This window comes from Triticum dicoccoides, unplaced genomic scaffold (genome assembly GCF_002162155.2).
Source record: "Triticum dicoccoides isolate Atlit2015 ecotype Zavitan unplaced genomic scaffold, WEW_v2.0 scaffold103946, whole genome shotgun sequence".
Taxonomy (NCBI): Eukaryota; Viridiplantae; Streptophyta; class Magnoliopsida; order Poales; family Poaceae; genus Triticum; species Triticum dicoccoides.
Genome location: NW_021171197.1, coordinates 31,577 through 36,703, shown reverse-complemented (window position 1 = coordinate 36,703; position 5,127 = coordinate 31,577). Strand labels below are relative to the sequence as shown.

Below are 5,127 nucleotides of genomic sequence, written 5' to 3'. Positions count from 1 at the left end.
TTCCACCATTGCTAGCCTCTCTAGTACCGCGCAACTTTCGCTGGTACCATACGCCCACCATATACCTTCCTCAAAACAGCCACCATACTACCTATTATGGCATTTCCATAGCCATTCCGAGCTATATTGCCATGCAACTTTCCACCGTTCTGTTTATTATGACACGCTTCATCATTGTCATATTGCTTTGCATGATCATGTAGTTGATATCGTATTTGTGGCAAAGCCATCGTTCATAATTTTTATACATGTCACTCTTGATTCATTGCATATCCCGGTACACCGCCAGAGGCATTCATATAGAGTCATATTTTGTTCTAAGTATCGAGTTGTAATTATTGAGTTGTAAGTAAATAAAAGTGTGATGATCTTCATTATTAGAGCATTTTCCAAGTGAGGAAAGGATGATGGAGACTATGATACCCCACAAGTCGGGATGAGACTCCGGACGAAAAATAAAAATAAAAAAATAAAAAAATAAAAAAAGAGGCCAAAAAAAGGAGAGAGCCCCAAAAAATGAGAGAAAAAAGAGAAGGGGCGCCAATGTTACTATCCTTTTACCACATTTGTGCTTCAAATTAGCACCATGATCTTCATGATAGAGAGTCTCCTATGTTGTCACTTTCATATACCAGTGGGAATTTTTCATTATAGAACTTGGCTTGAATATTCCAATGATGGGCTTCCTCAAATTGCCCTAGGTCTTTGTGAGCAAGCGAGTTGGATGCACACCCACTTAGTTTCATTTTGAAGTTTCATAAACTTATAGCTCTATCTCACATTGATATCTATTGATGGGCATCTCCATAGCCCGTTAATACGCCTAACTAATGTGAGACTATCTCCTTTTTCTTGTCTTCTCCACAACCACCATATTCTATTCCACCTATAGTGCTATGTCCATGGCTCACTCTCATATATTGTGTGAAAGTTGAAAAGGTTTGAGAATTTCAAAAGTATGAAACAATTTCTTGGCTTGTCATCAGGGTTGCGCATGATTTGAATATTTTGTGTGATGAGGATGGAGCATAGCCAGACTATATGATTTTGTAGGGATAACTTTCTTTGGCAACGTGATTTTGAAAAGACATCATTGCCTTATTAGTATGCTTGAAGTATTATTGTTTTTATGTCAATATTAAACTTTTATTTTGAATCTTATGGATCTGAACATTCATGCCACAATGAAGAAAATTACATGGATAAATATGTTAGGTAGCATTCCACATCAAAAATTAAGTTTTTATCATTTACCTATTCGAGGACGAGCAGGAATTAAGCTTGGGGATGCTTGATACGTCTCCAACTTATCTATAATTTTTTATTGTTCCATGCTATTATATTATCCATCTTGGATGTTTTATATGCATTTATATGTTGTTTAATATGATTTTTGGGACTAACCTATTAACCTAGAGCCCAGTGCCAGCTTCTGTTTTTCAACTATTTTTTGAGTTTACAGAAAAGGAATACCAAACGGAGTCCAAATGATCTAAGAATTTACGGTGATTTTTTATAGACCAGAAGAAGCCACCGAAGTAAAAGAGTTGGGCCAGAAGACTCCACAAGGGTGGAGCCCCCCCCCTAGGGCGCGCCCCCTGTCTTGTCGTCACCTCGTGGACCCCCCCTGACTTGTTCTCGACGCCAAAAATTCCTATAAATATAGAAACCCCCAGAAATAAATCTGGATTGGAAGTTCCGCTGCCTCAAGCCTCTGTAGCCACGAAAAACCAATCGGGAGCCCATTCCAGCACCCTGCCGGAGGGGGAAAGCATCACCGGTGGCCATGTTCATCATCCCGACGGGCTCCATGACGAGGATGGAGTAGTTCACCCTCGGGGATGAGGGTATGTACCAGTAGCTATGTGTTTCATCTCTCTCTCTCTCTCTCATGTTCTTGATATGGCACGATCTTGATGTACCGCGAGCTTTGTTACTATAGTTGGATCATATGGTGTTTCTCCCCCTCTACCTTCTTGTGATGAATTGAGTCTTGCTCTTTGAGGTTTTGTTATGTTGGATCGAGTATTGGATTTGAGAACACTTGATGTATGTCTTGCGATGGAATATCTGTGGTGACAATGGGATGTTCTATTGATTTACTGGATGTATGGTTTGGTACTAACTCGCGGATTCCCGAGGTGACATTGGAGTAATCTATGCATAGGGGCTGATGCACGTTTTCGTCCTACGTTCTCCAATAGAAACTTTGGAGTGATTCTTTGTTGCACGTTGAAGGATTGTTATATGATCTAATTATGTTATCATTGTTGAGAGAACTTGCACTAGTGAAGTATGAACCCTAGGCCTTGCTTCCAAGCATTGCAATACCAGTTTTGCTCACTTTCGTTACTAGTTACCTTGCTGTTTTTATATTTTTCATATTACGAAAACTTATATCTACTATCCATATTACGCTTGTATCACTATCTCTTCGCCTAACTAGTGCACCTATACAACTTACCATTGTATTGGGTGTGTTGGGGACACAAGAGACTCTTTGTTATTTGATTGCAGGGTTGTTTGAGAGAGACCATTTTCATCCTACGCCTCCCATGGATTGATAAACCTTAGGTCATCCACTTGAGGGAAATTTACTACTGTCCTACAAAACTCTGCGCTTGGAGGCCCAACACGAGTCTACAAGAAGAAGGTTGCGTAGTAGACATCAGCGGCAGCCATGTCCCTTGGTAGGAATAATGTCTCCCACGTTCCATCCCCATCCCGATGGTGCATCTAGCATCGTCGGAGGGCGTGTGGAGGTTCTTCTTTGTCGGATCTCATGGGATTCGGTCGGTGCTGGTGTTCGGTGGATCTGTTTTGATCCGGTTTTGTTTGGGTGTTTACGGGTTTGATCCTTCTGTTCTACGACTTCCTTCATGAGCGATGATTGCTACTCTAGTGCGCTAGTCCTATGGGGCCTTAGCACGGATGTCTATTACAACAAGGTTTGTGTGACTCCGGTGACAGACGGGCGATGATGGTGGCGCGCCTTTAGCTCGCTCCAGTGCTTGTAGTGGCCGGTAGGTGGTCCACAGACATGATTGTAATTTTTATTACCTCTGTTGTTCGTCGTACTATCATAATTGAAGAAGAATATATAGATTGGCATTTCTCGCAAAAAAATGTTATATGATTAATTTAAATTTAAATATATTTGTGTAATAATTTAATTTGGCCTCAAATGCATGCTGGATTATTATATTCTATGAGAGTTGTATGAACTTTACGGACGAGATAAGCACTATTGGTATTAGTATATAACATGGCTTAATAATAATTACTGCTAAAGCGAACCAACCAGTAGTTGGATGGTTAAGAGGATAGTGGTATCCTAGCCCACCAGAGTTTAAATCCTAAACATGGCACTGATGCTCGCATTCTTTTGGATTTATTTCAGACTTATCGGCGATGTTGTGCCGGTTCAGTACCTCAGAGGTGATCATAGGGATCGAGTGTGTGCATGGGTTCATAGAAGTGAGTGCATGTACGTGTTTGTGAGCATCTGCAATTGTGATATGTTTATTAAAAATAATAACTACTCCCTCCGTTCTCTAATAAAAGTGTTTTTTACACTGGTGTAATATAAAAAATCTGTTATTATAGAACGGAGGAAGTAGTATGTAAAAGATAGTAGTACAATATAATATGTGAGGATCAAATTGTTTCCTTCGGGGGCATACAATAAAATTAAAATGATACAAGGACGATTAGCTGGCCCATGTGCAACGATGGCACGCACCAATTAAATATACTAGTCATCAACCTGTGCACCTGCACAGTCTAGCTATTAAATGGATATATATAATTGTTAACAAAATTATATTAACATGCGTAGTATAGGAGGTTAAATTTTAGATGTCATATAGCTGGGAAATGCTAAGTTATTGAAACAATGACAATAAAAAATAATCACCTTCATTATTGGATGGACTGTGTTCATTTTTCCATCAATTACCGTTTCAGAAACTGCTATTATTTGGCTGAATTAACCTTTCTTATCTTAATCGACAGATAATCCTCCTTGTGAATCGTATACCAACTACTAAAGGATGTTTAAAGTTTGTATTAATTTGATTCATATGGAAGGTACACACCTTCCTAATTTACACAATTATACATATAATCTTCCATAATGGTCCCAGAAAGATACCCTACACACACCCACTCTCAAGAATATTCGAGATGAGGCGCATAAGCCACATGGGCTAGTTTATTTTAAAAAATGATATATATATTAAAACTACTGTCTAAGCAAAATTATTAGAAGAGGTAATAACTATTTTCAAAAAATATTTTTAGCGACGGATATGTTTTTCATTTAGTAATTAATTTCATTATCTAAGCCTATGTTTGTTTGTCATGGTTGGTAGAAATGGAACATAATAATAATAATGATAATCTTAGCATTTAAATATTTTTCAGTTCTTTTTAATACATTGGGATGTGTTCCTGCCTCAACTTTAAAAAAAATGATGTGTCATACTTAATTGTGAGTGTGTCTATATATCATGTAACTAGATAGTAGATTATTTGTAATGGTTGGAAAATTCATTGACCTATAAAATTAAAATTTAATGAATGTGGTCGAGAGATATCCCCATTTGAAAAACTGACGGTCAAAATGATAGTTCTTTAGTTATATATTTCCTGACCGGTTAACGTTCGTATGATATTTTTTAATGAGTGGCAATTTATGCATATTTTCCATCTTGGGAACATATTAGGCGATTTCACATATCGGATTAATGACTTTAGCAATGATATCTATGAGCCATTCGGGACATATTATGTATGCTCATGTCGGACTTGCCTTCTTTTTTGTAAGTGTGGATTGAAGTTTGTTTTCTATCAGGCCTATAGTTTGTTTGCAATGTGAAGCTTGTGGACTCGTATTTGTAAGTGTCTTTTTTTTCAAACGAAACATGCAGGTAGGTTTGATTTGGAAAGAATTGGGATGTGGGTTCTTTTATCTCATGAGAAGATCATTTACATGTACGTATCCTTTTTATTTTATATTTTAGAAGGGAGAAGATGCGTGATTATTTGTAAGTATCACTTTTCCTCTTCTTTTCAAAATGAAGAAGGAAAAATCATATTTTAGAACTTGGACGTGTGTGATGATGC

At 37.7% G+C, this 5,127-nt stretch overlaps 1 non-coding gene across 1 annotated transcript; it reads left to right on the top strand.

Moving 5' to 3' along the window:
* Positions 1–3,664: 3,664 nt before the first annotated feature.
* LOC119342756 lies at positions 3,665–3,766 on the top strand. The gene has a single exon (XR_005165705.1). It is a non-coding gene; the product is annotated as a U6 spliceosomal RNA (small nuclear RNA).
* The last annotated feature ends 1,361 nt before the right edge of the window (positions 3,767–5,127 follow it).